Source organism: Anolis carolinensis, chromosome 1 (genome assembly GCF_035594765.1).
Source record: "Anolis carolinensis isolate JA03-04 chromosome 1, rAnoCar3.1.pri, whole genome shotgun sequence".
In the NCBI taxonomy this organism is placed as follows: domain Eukaryota; kingdom Metazoa; phylum Chordata; class Lepidosauria; order Squamata; family Dactyloidae; genus Anolis; species Anolis carolinensis.
The window spans coordinates 34,036,833-34,052,603 of NC_085841.1; the positions used below are offsets into that span (position 1 = coordinate 34,036,833).

The 15,771-nt window shown below is 38.4% G+C and overlaps 1 protein-coding gene across 5 annotated transcripts in view; it reads right to left on the bottom strand.

Annotated features, from left to right (window-relative positions):
* esrrg (estrogen related receptor gamma) overlaps window positions 1-15,771 on the bottom strand; it is a 509,706-nt gene that overhangs the window by 319,288 nt on the left and 174,647 nt on the right. For 3 of the 5 annotated variants that reach the window (XM_062972154.1, XM_062972129.1, XM_062972137.1), the window contains one exon: window positions 7,135-7,288. The exons of the other annotated variants lie outside the window; for them this stretch is intronic. The gene's annotated coding sequence lies outside the window, so the exon portion shown is untranslated. The remainder of the gene's footprint in view (window positions 1-7,134; window positions 7,289-15,771) is intronic. 5 annotated transcript variants of the gene reach the window in all.

Here is a 15,771-nt window from a genome sequence, read left to right on the forward strand (position 1 = left end):
TCTACTAGGTCTTATTTTCTGGGGATGTCTTATTTTAGGGGAAACAGGGTAAGTTCATTTGGATCATTTGGGCCACATGTTGTGCCTCTGTTTGTACTCTGTCTGTGCGATTTTCTTACAGCAGCTGAGGATATGATCAATGGTTTCGTCGGTTTCCTTGCACAGTCTGCATTTTGGGTCAACAGCTGATTTTTCAATCTTGGCCTTAATTGCATTTGTTCTGATGGCTTGCTCCTGGGCTGCAAGGATCAGGCCTTCTGTCTCCTTCTTCAGTGTCCCATTTGTGAGCCAGAGCCAGGTCTTCTCCTTATCAGCTTTTCCTTCAATTTTGTCAAGGAACTTTCCAGGCAATGTTTTGTTGTGCCAGCTGTCAGCTCTAGTTTGTAGTGCGGTTTTCTTGTACTGGTTTTTTGTCTGCTGTGCTTTGAGGAGTTTCTGATTTTTGACTTCAATCAAAGCAGGTTCTTCACTTTGCTTTACATATTCTGCCAGGGCATGTTCTTCTTCTTTGACTGCTTGTTTTACTTGTAAGAGTCCTCTGCCTCCTGATCTTCTAGGCAGATATAGCCAGTCAACATTATTATTATTATTATTATTATTATTATTATTATTATTACTATCCCTTACTCTCCAAGATACCACTTTTGCTTCAAACATGCCTCATTCTTCACTGGTGTAGTATTCTCAACCAAGAAGAGGTGGCAAGTCTATAACTGTGTAGTCCTTTGGGGAGCCTATGAAGCATTTCCTAGTTTAGCAGGATCCATTAATTCCTATCTTAAACCCAAGAATAGCTCCTTATCATTTAGGTATATCATTTCTATCAATATCTCCTTCTTTGCCAAAAAAAATTCCATTAATTATGTTGTATAGCAAATCATTTCCCATTCTCCCACAAGGTTTTTCATATTAGCAAAGTGGCACTTTTCAGGTATAGATGAATACAGTCCATCTGTCTGCTGGGAGCAAGAAAAGCACAAACAGATCGGCACTGAATTCTAATGGATTTCTATTCCCCGCACCCTCCCTCTCTTTCACTGCTGCACTTTATGGGGGATAAAATTTACCTTCACTTTCAACACTTTCTATAAAGAGGGTGATGAGCATTCTTAACCTTAAAAACAAAGCAAGGCCTACTTTCGCTTTGGTGTTCATTTAAAACTGTTACAATTGAGCTTTGTGCCTCATTTCACTTTAATGGATATGCTACTAAAATGTTGCCTGCAGTTACCAAGTATAAGTAATGAAAGACCCTGGTTGTTGCTTGTCACATTAATTGAAAGGGGGAAAGAGAATGAACAGGAGATTTTTTTTTCAGAAGCAAAATGTTCTAAGAAATATCTCCTAAGAAAAGAAAGGTATTTTCATTGAATCAGTCTAATCACCCCATCACACTGGGGCTTTTTGTCCTCCTTTTCCTCCTCAGGACAGGGCCTGCTAAGCAGATGAGACTGGCTTGGCCCTGACCCCATTCACCCCAGAATGGCAAGGAAACATCACAAGATGTTTCTTTGCCCAAGGCGGAGAGGGTAAGTGGGTTTTGGGTAGCTCCAATGGAGCTACCCGCATTTTTGGTGCCTTTTCCAACCTGGCAACACACATTGGAAGGCCAACCCAACAACACGCATTGCTGCCCTTTCCCCATCTGATGAGAACAGGATGCCACTGTGCCTTGAACCGCTGTCCCTGTCTGATGGGGAAAGGAAGGAGTGCACGCTGGATGCTGCTTTGTCGGCGATTGCCAGCAAAATGGAGATTAGTGTGAAGAGGTCCTAAATGCTACTGGATGTTGAATTTGGCAAATAACAGTTACAATAATATTAACTAGCATGTAAAATAATACTACACAAGCATTGGAAATTCTTAACTGACAGTTTTAGTCTAAGAACAAGGCTATGATCAGTGACTAAGGCACAAAACAAATAAATCATTGTTATTTCTGTTTTAGCAGGTCATTTATGGCATCAACTTCCATGATTTGAAGTTTTTATTCATGTCTCATAGACTGTATAGAAGAGATGGCAAGAATATTCCAAAATATTCCAAAAATGGCTTTAAAAATGGCTTTTGAGTGTTGAAACATTCTGACTTGAAGAATCTTGGACTGATGAGAATCTCCATAGTTTGGGATTTATTCAATGTAAAAATTACCCAGGGTTGTTATCTGCAGAAAACAACATTTTCTGCAGAAGAAATAACATTTTCTATATGGAAAATAAGATTTCAATGCATTTATTGCACCTAACACATTGAAATTATTCATTCAAAAATGCAAAAACAGATTTAAATGTTGTTGATTTCCGCATTTTATAGATTGGGCATATTTTTGTAGATAAATTTTGGGTAGAGGTACAATATGTGAGTAATGCTTTTATCAGCTGCGTGAGGAGTTTCTAGGACTGTGTTAGTAACATTGAAGAGGACTGCAACAAAAGTGAAATGAAAAAGTCTAAGACAAAGGTTTAAAATAGAAAATTTGCTACAAGCTTGCCACAGAGCTCAACTGAGACTGCTCCTCCTCCATTGGCTCAGCTGCGTGAGGACCAGTTTTCAAAGCAATGGGTGCCCTGCCATCTTCCTCAATGAAACTCATTGAGATTAATACAATTATTTAGTCATGACAATGTTAGGTGTGGCATACCATCAGTTAAAGGTTTACTTCTAAAGGGCCTCATTCAGACAATGACTAGTACTCAAATTTGTAATATGAAGCATTTAGTAGCCAAACTGTATTGCAATCAGTAAGGTCTAAAATAGAATATATATTCTGTTAGCTGGGATTAAGCAGCCACTATTGAGATGGCCCATCAGCCAATTTGGTGGACAAAAAAGAAGAAGGTCATTGCCTGTCAGATCTGGGTTACCTTTCATTTGACATGTTTTGCCGCTTACAAGCTGAAATTATGACTACACTTTGTAAAATCTGCTCTCAGTCTTTAATTTCTTCTAGCTTCCTGAATTAGTGCACATGCCTAGTTGGAGATGTGTGAACACATCCTCCAGAGCGATTAGCACCAATATGCCCTGATATTAACAGAACTACCACCAAAAACAAGTGCGGTTTGATCATTTCTGGAAAACTCTTTGACTTTGTGATGGAACAGAGAATGGAAAAATTTTACAAGAGTAAACATTCCTGCAACTGAGAATTATCAAATGCAGAATAGTAAAGCAATGTTACTGCCACAGCACTACCAGACAAGAATAGATGCTATTCAATTTTGAGCCATTCTATATCACCTGATCCATTTATTGCACCTAACACAAACTCATGCAACACCTCAGTGATAAAACTACTTTGAATTGATAAAGAAAATGAAAATGAAGCAAAGTATATAACAAGATAAACTGAGACTGCAGCAATGCAGCGAGGTATCCTGAGACTGCAATCCAGCCCAAAGGTGCCCAAGCTGAGGCTTCATTGAAATTCTATATTTAGGTTCTTCAGAAGTGTTCTGCTAATTCCTAGTAAGCAAGTTCACTCTTCCACAGAAAGAATATCCAGCATCCCAAACAGCGAGTGAGTGAATGGAAAGCCAGAAATAGAACCCGGTAGATCAATAGATTTGACTGAGAAAGCGTTTGCATTCTCAGGGGTAGAGATCATTGTGTTTCTAAGTGGATCAGAGATATGATCCTTAGCCACTGTGAATGGAATGGAAACTGGATGCCATCAGAGGGAGATACAAGTGCTTATGTGGTGAAGCAATATGGCAAAGAATAGAACAGTGGGAGGAATGAAAGACTGCCTAGAAAATCTTTAAATAAGTTCAGTCTGAAATTCTAATTCATAACAAAGAAACTGTGCAGTGGATTGGGGGGGGGGGGGATTAAGAACACATATATTCCAGCTAAAGATTGTTTGTAAACCTAGAATAATACTTAGCATTAATTTCCTTGCCTACTTGCAGAAACAGCCTTTAGCATTTTAGAAAATTCAGAACACGTTTTTGTTTACAGATTGTAATAACAGTGTGACTGAGTATCATTTTCTAGATGAGAATCAAAAGTATTGCCTTTTAATACTGAGTCTCCATCAAACATAATTTAGATGCAGATACTGATAGTATAGCTCAGGGAAAGAATCTGACAAATGTTTGCCCAACCAAACTTAAAAACGTCAAATGCCAATGACCTACAGTGTAAATCTTTATTTTCAGAAGGACATCAGTACAATATCAGAGTGCTGAAAACTTACCTTTTCGTTGTAACTTTCAGTATTCCTCAAGCAGTATGTCACTGGCCACTTGACTGGTGGATTTTCTTTCTTTTCTTAATTTTTTAAATTAGTTTTCTTAAAATACATCCATACATCAATACTCTTATATTTCACTCTTAATCCATTGCATCAACTATATAAATATATATATCTTGTATGCTGTTTCTTTTCACCTCTGTGACCCCCCCTCCCGAGCCATTTCGATTTACATTCTCTTTCCAAAATACCATTTCTTCTTGTGGAGGTAATTTCCCATCTACTTCTTTTAAACCCTTCTCAATAAATTTTCCCCAAACCTCGTCAAAGTCATTTTCCTTCCATACCCCTTTCCTAACTCTTAATCTACATGTTAACTTCTTGTTTATTGCTAATTTCCATAATCCTTTATACCATTCTTCTATTTGTATGTTTATTTTACCTTTCCAGTTCCTTGCTATCAACAACCTTGCTGCAGTTAACATATTATTTATTGCATCCTTCTGTTTTTTTTTTCAAATTCTTGACATTATATAATGACAACAATGCAATACTTGCACTTTTTCCTATCTTCTTATCCATTATAGCTTCTATTTCTCTAAATACCTTCCCCCAAAATACATTTACATATTTATATTGCCACCACATATGTATATATGTTCCCACCTCCTGGCAACCTCTCCTACAATTTTTTGTAGCATTTTTATTAATGTTTGCTATCTTTACTGGTGTTAAGTACCATTTCCAAACCAGTTTATAATAATTTTCTTTAACACGTATCGATAGGTTCCTTAAATGTCTTTGATTCCATAACTGTATCCAATCCACTTCCCTTATCCTAATCCCTAAATCTTCCTCCTATATCTCTCTTAATAATGCATCCTTTAATTTCCCCCCTTGATTTCTATTAATATCTTATACAATTTACTGGTTATTCCTTTCATCCTATGGTGTACACCCATTGCTCTTTCCTTTTGTATCATTTGTTCAAATTGTGTAAGATTGCCTCCTTCCCTATTATTTTTTATCCAGTTCTTGGACCATTGTTCTAGCTGTAAGCATTGGAACCATGAGAATGTAATATCTCTAAATTCTCAGTATAGTTTCTTTTTTCATGTCCGCTTTTATCCAATCTCCAATTTTGTCTATATTCTTCTCTCTTAATTTTTTTATCCAGTGCATTTTTTAGATTTTTTGGGAATTTCCTATCCATTATTATTGGTGTTAATGTTTAGCTTTCTGACAATAATAATTTCTTGTATCTATTCCAAATTTCTAGCACGTTTCTCAACATTGGGTTTTTTACTCCCTTAATTTCTTTCCTTTTTAAATCCTTAAAAAATATGTTCCAAATTTTTTCCTCTACTTCATTCAAACCTTCCTCCGACTGGTGGATTTTCAATGCTTAGTCCACAAAGTAACCTTCCCAAATTCTGGACAAAATCCCTAAGGCACCTTGCAAGGGGCAGCTGAAGCCCCTTCTACACTGTCATATAAAATCCAGGTTATCTGATTTGAACTGGATTATATGGCAGTACAGAAGGAGCCTCAGATGTTCTGACTCTTGACTTGGTAAGATCAATAGCTTCAGTCAAGAGAGGCTAAAGATTTTAAAGTGAATTGAAGCCAAAGGCATTCAAACAAAATTATCTTCAGTGCTGATACAATTATGACCACCATAATCTCTGGAATGAAAGGATATTAGAGGCCTTCAAAGTATTTTAACTAACATTAGGAGCCCCGGTGGCGAAGTGTGTTAAAGCACTAAGCTGGAGACCGAAAGGTCCCATGTTCAAACCCCGGGAGCGGCATAAGCGGCCGTTGTTAGCTTCAGCTTCTGCCAACCTAGCAGTTCGAAAACATGCTAATGTGAGTAGATCAATAGGTACCGCTCCAGCGTGAAGGTAATGGCTCTCCATGCAGTCATGCTGGCCACATGACCTTGGAGGTGTCTACAGACAACGCTGGCTCTTTGGCTTAGAAATGGAGATGAGCATCAACCCCCAGAATCAGACATGACTGGACTTAACGCCAGCGGAAAACCTTTACTTTTTACTAGGAACACAAATACCTTAGGGGTCAAAAATCATACACATCCATCCTCAACCACAACAAATACTTGATCATTAAATGTATATCAGTCTATGACACTCTATTATCCAAACGTAATATTTATGCAAGTAGCTGTATCCTGACTAAGAGAATGAGCTATGAATCATGAAGTCTCCATTGTCGTCTCCTCTTCCTCCTCTTCATTTAGACCCTGACATTTCCCTTGGGTAAGCTACTGTCTCTCAGTCTCAGCACCACATATCTCTAATACAAAAGATAATAATAGTGCCATGCCTTCAAAGTATGCTACTGTGAGAATTATAACTAGGTAATGTAAATGAGTTATACCTAGGAAAACAGTGGGGTCTGTGACTTCCATATCAATGGGTCAGTAAATACAATTAGTCTCACTTTGAATGGAACTAGTCAAGCTGCTGAACCGATCTTGTGGTATAGGGTTCACTGACTTGTATAGTGCCAGTCATCACTCATATGAGAAACACAACCTAAATTTGAAAAATTTACTTTTTTGGATTAGAGCTCCAACAATCTTCTAGCCACAATTCTGGATCCTGGAAGTACAGGTAAAATCTCATGAGAAAATCTTGCTCTATATTTTAAAGTATTTTTTCCTGTAAGATTGGACATAATTCCAATGAGCTTCTATCAGGCTGTCTAATGCTGCAGAACATTTCTCATAGTCTCTGGCTATTCAATGCTCTTCAATTGGCCTGTTTCCCTTAAAACTGACATCACAGAAAGACTGCAAAAAGGCAGAGCATGTGGGTTGCTTAAAGAAGGAACCATGTTTAATACTTGCATTAATAATTTCTAACTTGGGTTTTTCCAGCTCTTGCTAGTAAACAGAACTGCTGAACAATACTTACTTATGGGTTCTGGGCTGGTATGAAGGAGCTTCCTATGTTCCATACAGGGTAAGTCAGTGTAGGATTGCACAACTGCTTCCCCTTGCACTGACAAATCATAATGGTCTGTTGGCAGATAAATCTTTTGCACAACTGGCAGCAGTCATCAGCTCTGCTGTGGATGGGAAAGAAGAACACCATTGTTGCAACAGCACCAAAGATGTCACTTGCTGAACCTCAGATTTACAACTGGCTCACAGAAAGGCATTTTTTTACTAGCCTATTATGATAATTCTGAAGAAACATTGATAGAATGAAATATCTTGTAGTATTAGGATTGCTGGCATTACATATAATAATTTGTAATTGCATTCTAAGGAGAGAGCAAAGCTGAGGAAACATTTTTTTCCTGTTGTAGGCAGAGGAAACAAATTTGGAAAACTAAACATATGGGTGCTGAGGCTACAAATATGGATTTCGTGACAAAACATATGGGAGCCCATAAGGAAAACAATGTTTCTTTGCCAAAGATTGTACTGAATTTTTATCCCCTGATAAGAACAGTACAAATCTGCCCTTTCACTGTACAACTGTGTTTGCTGTTGGATTAGGCTGTTATAAATTCACATGCAAATTTGACAAAATAGTCCACTGTTATCATCTTTATTAGATTTACGAAGACAGTCCTGCTTATTTTCTTTTATTTTCTTAATCCCTTTCATCGCTTAATAGCTCAGAAACTAATGGATTTTCAACGAAAAAGAAGAGGCTTATTACAGTCAATCCTGTTGCGCTGTTGTGTGCTTTCTCCTTCTTTTGAGTCAATGCTTAACTAATGAAACTTATTTTTCTCCAGAACCTTAACAGAAAATCTTTTTTCTAAGGTGAAAACTAAGCTTAACACGGTGCTGCTGGCATGTAATAGCACAACTACACTATTCTTCTCCTTTGGGTGGCCACCTAGAGCTTTCCAAAAGCCATTAATCATACTGTACTCACCAAAGTCTACCCTGTAGTGTAACAAGATGCTACTGAAGCTTGCTTAACAAGATAAGCAAAAAAATCCCCTCGAACTAATAGGTGATACTGGTGTCCTTTTTCCCTTTAGTCCTTCCTTACAATGGGATACAGCTGGAATTAAAGTCTATCTTAAAGTGACATTTTTTACTACCATGTTCCTGAATTTTGCATTTTAATAAATGTGAGATTTCTTGAACTTGAAAGTCTCTACTACAAAAATACTTGCATTGGTTCCAATCAGGACCAGGTCTCCCTAAAACTATATAGAGAAAAAAAGATATTATGTATACAATACCAGCAAATAAAGAGTAGACTCATTCATTTTGATAAGTTTACTTGTGTTTTTATTAAGTGAATTGCCTCATGCCCTTCATATTTCCATTGCAAATGCAAAAACTGTGCTTTTGTTGTGATGGAGTCTTTGAGTAATGATTCTACTAGGTGCACTAGAAGAGGAAGAAAGACTACTTGTGAGCAAGACTCCGATGAGGAGCAACAAAGGAAGCGGATACGGGAAATACTTATGGAGCCTACTGATGATGACTCATTTGAGGGCTTTGAGGGGGATGATGGGGTTGAGAATCAGGAGGATGGGATGACAAGTTCAGAGGATGAGGTAATGGACTGGACTAAGGGGCGAGAGATCCAGGACATCTTTAGAGAACCCACAAGTAGCGACACGTTTGAGGGTTGGCACAGTGGGGATCCAGCTGGGTCTTGGGGAATTATGGGTTTGGATAAAAGATGGACTGGGTGGAGGGATTGGCAAGGAGCTTCAGCTGAAAGGAGGTCTGGTGGGGCGTTGTCTGATTCTAGCTCTGAGGAGAAATTGAGGCAACAGGCTGCAGCTGCTAGCAGGGTGTTGCCTGATTCTAGTTCTGAGGATGATTTGTGAATAAAAGTGGGTTTGGGAAATGGATCACCGTTGCAGTCGGCAAAGTGTTGTTGGGTGTTTTTGTGTCCATGTGAGCTGTTTGGGAAGACGTACTTTGGGAAGACTTCTGTGAACTTGCCGTGCTGCATTCTACGCTTTGGCTCTGTGTATGACCTGGAATGGATTTCGTATTGCTGACTTCTCCTTCTCTGATCTGGACTGGATTTCATATTGCTGACCTCTCCTTCTCTGACCCGGATTGGACTCAACGACATCGACATTGTGTTTGGGTGACTTCGACAGACGTCTTCGGGCCCCTGCTGGTCGTCAATTCCTGCCTGCTGACGTCCTGCTGGGAATTGGAGTTCCTTCTTTGTTGTTTTACAAAGTTTGTTTTTAAACCGGATTATACTCCGGTTTAATCCGGGTTATTTTCCAGGGTCTGGGGTTTTGTGTTGTTTGCTGGGAATTCTGTGTTTCACCCTGAAGATTAAGTGGTCTGAGCCTTTTGAGTTTGGTTTTGGGCTCCTTTTGGTTGTGAACTAATAAACTATTTTTACTAACGTCTGTTCTGGTAAAGTTTTGTTGTTGTTGTTGTACCATTATGACTAGGCATTCACAAGGAGTTCTGTGGCAAATTGAGAGAAACAACAGCAATACAAAGGACAAAAGGACAGCCCAGTGGGGATGATGGAGTCTCTTCCTGGCTGAAGCTTCAATCCAGTGAGTGTGGCCACATAATGTTATTGACTTGCCCTGGATTAAGCAGCTGGTATAGACATGGCCCTAGTCATAGAGCCAGCAATCAAACAAAATGAAAAGGGAGGCTGTTTTTTAAATGTATTTTTTTATAATAAGTCAGATGCTTGTGAAATTTACCAAAGCAACATGAGTATCCTAGGCACACTGCAGTCTCTCTCTTTGTCTTGTAGAGCAAGAGCTTATATGCTCAATGATCTCACAAAGGTACTCAAAAACAAATCCAGTAGTAGACAGACCAGTGATTACTAGAATATGGTCCATTTCTGCCAGTATTTATTCATTTGATCAACTTTATTCGCATGACTCTCCCTATTGACTTTGGCCCTCTCTCAAAGCCAGGGAAGTAAATAATATGTTTTTCCCCCATTGACTTCATGAATGAAATTATTTGTGCATTTGTAGAATTGGGCCCCAAGCCCACTGAATGAACTGGAATGATAGATTGTTTGTAGAAATCTAACCAATGAACAAGGCAGCAAAGGATTCCTCTCCAGAGCAGGCAAAAGAGGATTATCATTCAGGCATGCTTGCTCTCCAATAAATGTTCCCAACTGATAGATTTGTATAAGGCTGGCTTTGTGATTAGTCCAGAGATATGAATGCTTCCAGATGTAAGAACAACACAGAAAAAAATAACTTTCACAAATTGAAATGCAATACTCAATTCAATTAAAACAAAATGCTGTGATCTGGAATTGACCCAAGGCTATACAATAATGTTATTTGTGTTATGCCAAGTTTAGTAGACAGTTCCACAATGCCCATTCATCTGAGTTTTATGGAAAAAATGACCTTTTCACCTAGAACAGAAGCAAACTTATTCCATTAAATTTGTCAGGATCTTCCACTCATAATATGGCCATGCCAATTCTAGTATTTCACTCCTTTGATTTTATCTATATTCCACTTCCTTAGGAAAAGTGTTTTATGCAATTTAATACTTCCTGTTCTTTTTCTTCTCACCAATGTGTTCTTTTCTCCAATTTATTCCAAGATGATGAATGCCTTTATTATATCCTATATGGGGGTGTCTTTGAAAAACGTTCAGGAACTTCAACTGGGCCAAAATAATGTGGCTGTACTGTTGATTAAGCCAGTTCAGAGGGATATGCAACTAACTTCTTATAAAATGTCACTGCTCCCAGTCTATCGCCATGCACAACTCTGGTACTAAATCTCAAATGCACCATAAAAATAGCTGGACTCTGTGTACAGAACAACACAGTCCTCACAGCTTATAGGTCTCCAGAATGCAGCAACTCCATGTGCAACATTTTGAAATCGTTCACTTTCAGAAAGCATCTCAAGTTCTCCTCATTCCACTATAATTTTCTTTGATAGATGGCTGACATATACAGCGTTCAACACCTTACATTCCAGTTATGAACAGAATGTCTGAACTGATCAGACAACGGATGGGTATACTTTTTATTACTGCATATACTTATGAATAAATCATCCTAATGTAAAATAGAAAGCAGGATTTGGGTCCAAAATTAGGGATTTTTATATGATGAGAGTGATTTTGCAGAGGGGGAAAACACCAATTCCATTTGAGAGGGGCAGCCAGGCATTCAAAAAGCCAGAAGTAGCTCCCAGCAGAGCAAGAGTAGAGACGGTTGTTGCTTCTTTTATGATAGGATCTCCCAGGATAGACTAAACTCACGATTTGCTATTGCATATAATAGTTAAGGTCCAGTACTCAGACTGAGCCGTAACTAAGTTGGCCCAGTTTTTGGGGTTGCTTATTTGACTAAAATGTCTAAATGTATACATGATTATATAGCATAGATACTATTAGTTAGGTTTTCAAGATAAAACATTTCTAGAAATGTTTCTTGTTTAAATATTTTACATATCATGATTTTTTTCACATTTCAAATTATAATAATCACTGTAGAATGAAGAAGACCATATTTCATTCATGAGTTCTTCTCTGGGTTCCTTAAAAGTGGAGGCTCATTGCATTAGAGAAAGCAAGGAGGATTTCCTTGGGTGGTGTCTGTTCCTCAGAGCATATATCTCATTCAAGTTCAACTTCTGCTGTTGTTACTATCATTCTGGAGCCAGGTTATACCATATATTTTCACACATATTTTAAAGTTTTAAATCTAGTTTATGCATAGCCTACTCTGCTCTTTTTTATGCTGCTAAATCTGTGCTAGTCTTCAACCATAGTAAAATTTTACCACTATGCCTATGGGTTTTCCTTTTGATGTTATCTTACTTTTTTCATTTTACCTTATTATTTGACAAGCATCTTGGATACCAGGCTAGTTTTGTTAAAATGAATATTGCAGTGTTGTGTATTTGTATGGAATTCTGTTCATTTTGTGTAGTTTCATTCGTGTCATCTCATTTTTGTATTTGTTTCTGCTAACAAAAATGGGGTGCCAATACGAACAGAATTTTCGTCTTGCTAAGGAAAAAACCGAAAATTTCCGTGCCATTGGCGGCAATGGGAGGGTTTCAGAGGCTCACCCTTCACTCAGATTTAGGGTTAGAGGGGTGAAAATCACCACACATGGAGGACAAGGATCATCTTCTCCCCACCTCCTTCTCTGACGCATGAAAAAAGTGAATTGCAGGCATGGAGGCCATGTGGCTGAACACAAAAGCCAGCACGATGACTATGCCGCTTTCAATATCGTGTTGCCTGTTGAAAAATTTCATGCACATCTCTATAATAGTGGTTTAAAAATAGAAAAAGAAAACGATGAAACAAAGCTCATGTGATATTGGGTTGCCTGGCCACGATTATTTAGCACTTTATTGATTTTAAATTGTGTAACTACCTCTACCATGCTGAAGTTTTTCCTCTAGGCCCAGCTCCGAGTTTTTAGCCCTGTTTTTAACCATTTTATGCCATGTGCTGACTTTTATAACTGTTCATTGATGTTATGTTTTTATTGATATGACATTGTTTTATTACTGACCTTGTTTTATTGTTTTATTGCTGTTATCGTAATTGTTGTCGGGCATGGCCCCATGTAAGCCGCTCTGAGTCCCTTCGGGGAGATGGGGCGGGATATAAAAATAAAGTTATTATTATTATATTATTATTAAAGCTATGGGTGGTACAATTACATTAGCTGGTATTCAGCAGTACAGTTATGAATACAGAAACTAGAGTTGTGGATTCCTACCTGCTCTGTATTGAATTGATCCAATGTCCAACTGCTAGCAGCTCTCAGGCCACCCTAAGATTCAGTCACCAGCTCAGGCCAAGAAGTTCCATTCATTTGGCAAGCAACATAAAGGGAGGAAATGTTCCCCCCCTTTCTTGCCAATGTGTGAGCCTGTGACCATCAGAAGCAAGAACATTTGTCACAATTCCTTATCATAGCCTTGCTCCTACTGAGAATAAGAATGGAAATGCCATCTTCCTTGTTCCCCAACTGACAACTGAATGAACCTCCTTTTCCCAGTCAGGTGGTTAGCTCTTTAAGATGGTTTGTGGGGTGGGTCAGAAGATGTTACTTCAAGTAAATAGCTCACCTAATTCCAGATATTGTTTGCATTGCGATCTCCTTTGATTCTTCTAGATATAATAGTTCTTCCATGCTGTAGAACAATAACAAAGGTTGTCTGCCCCTTAACCTCTTGCCTTTGCCACACAATCTATTCATTAACAAAGTGTGGAATGCAGTTGGTGTCTTTTTAAACATCTGAGTTGCTAGCAGCATGTTCACCCAAATTATCCAAAAGAAAGCAATCATCTCATCCCATGTGGAATCACAAGAGCATAGTTTGAACAGTTTGGTGGGCTGTAAAAATGTTCTCACATGCTCCAGGTATTGGCAGAAAGCCATAGATTCTCATTCTTTGGGTGGACAACCTGAATAACTACTGAAATGTCTGCTACTCCCACAGAAGAGTATACCTTCCATCCTGAATGGAGTGAAATTTGTACACCTGCCTGCTCCTTTTGTATTATAACTGTCTGCTCTTTAGTTTAGTACATTAAAGGCAAAAGTACCGGAAGACCTGAAAAACTACACACACCCACTGTAGTGTGCACTAGATGGCACTGTCTCGTGATAAGGCTTGACTTATTCCATTGTTAACCATAATTCTGCCCAGTGCTGGGTTACATTGACACAAGTTGAGATGACTTTGTTGTTTCATATAGGAGTTTCCATTATACTTCATTTCATCTAATGGTAGTATTCCAAAAGTACTTTGCCCAAAACCACATATGCACTATGTTTTTTACTGAGCATTCACATACACGAACACACATATTTCTTTTGATTTCAAATACCATGTGGGGAGATTATGCAGGACTGCTGAAAACCCAATTACCAGCAGAGAACTATTGTACTGGGACTATTGGTTGTGCATTCAGTCACACTTATGATAAAACTTTGTAAAAGGCGATTAAAAATGCCTTAAAACTTTCCTGAGAAGCAGAAAAATACATGCTTGATACCTATTGGATTCTATTTATTTAGACTTCTCAATTTGGTAATAAGGAACTGTAGCTACTACTTGCCAAACCAGCACATGTTCATAGAATGCGGTCAAGTGGTCAGGAGCAGAGCTGATGTTAATTAGCAATGAAATGAGGAATGAACCAGCATTAGCCCTGAGAGTAATCAATGGGAAAAATCACTCCAAGCAGGCAGCTTAATGAAGTACTATACAGCTGTTTATTTTTAGTCTTTTTTAGCCTGGAAACAAAATCTCTATTAATTAAAAAAGTCTTTTTAAAAATGTTTTCAGAGACATGCTATCATTCCGATTTGGCTTTTCAGATAATTGTTTTAGTCTCTAGCACCATCTAGCAATTAGCATTCTAGACAAGTCAACACACCACAACAAAATGAATAGTATATATTGGCAAATATTCTATGCACTTTTAGCACTGCATTAATAGTTGAGTTGGATCCCAGACATGCACAAACAATTGTGCAATGGGCAGTATGGCCTTGAGATCCTTCATTGTAAATTGTGGATTAGCTCTCCATCCACCAAGTCCAAGTTCAAATAATAATAATAATACTCAAGCAACACTTGGAATGGTGGAACAGATTGAACCAGAAGAAAGTGTGGAGCTTTTGCAAGAATTTGAAGAACCAGCATTTGAAACACCTGTTGAACCACCAGGAACCTTGACAGCAAGACAAGAGCTCAAGGATAAAATCATGGCTCATGCTGCAGCAAATGCAGTAAGAATTCGGCTCCCAACTCTAAAAACAGTGCCCAAGAGACACCTGCCGCCTCTCATGAAAGATGTAAATATAGTATTCTCCACTGTCCAAATAACATCAATTGAACAAACAAACCAGTATTCCTACAGTGCAGCAGTGATATTTATTTATTTATTTATTTATTTACAGCATTTATATTCCGCCCTTCTCACCCCGAAGGGGACTCAGGGCGGATCACATTACACATATTAGGCAAACATTCAATGCCTTTTAACATAGGACAAAGACAAACAACAACATAGCTTCGAGCGGGCCTCGAACTTATGACCTCCTGGTCAGTGATTCATCGCAGTTAATTGCACTGGCTTGCTCTCCCGTCTGTGCCACAGCCTCTTCTGATAGTAACAGAAGAGCTTGGGCTCCTACAACCAAGGTAGCCCTAAAGAAAATCGACTGGAAAACCAAAGTGGAAGGTCAGGCTAGAGTTGAAAATCAAAAAACTTAGATCAGATGCAAGTAACCTGAAAGATATGAAAGAGAACAAACTGAAGAATGACAAAATCAAGCAATACCTGATCAGAAAGTACTGGCTGAACACCAGAAAATTTGAAGAAGCTTTGGAAATCGTGAAAGAACAAATTACAGCAACAGCTAGAAAAATTGAAAGATATGAAGCCAGAATCATCCAGTACAGACAAAATCAACTGTTTCAATCAGACTAAAGACGGTTCTACCATAGTGTGAACCAAAGAACATACACAGTAACCATAAAGCCAGAGAAAACTGCAACAACGAAGTTCTGGAAAGAGCTTTGGGGAAATAATAAGAATTACAACAAAAACATTGGGT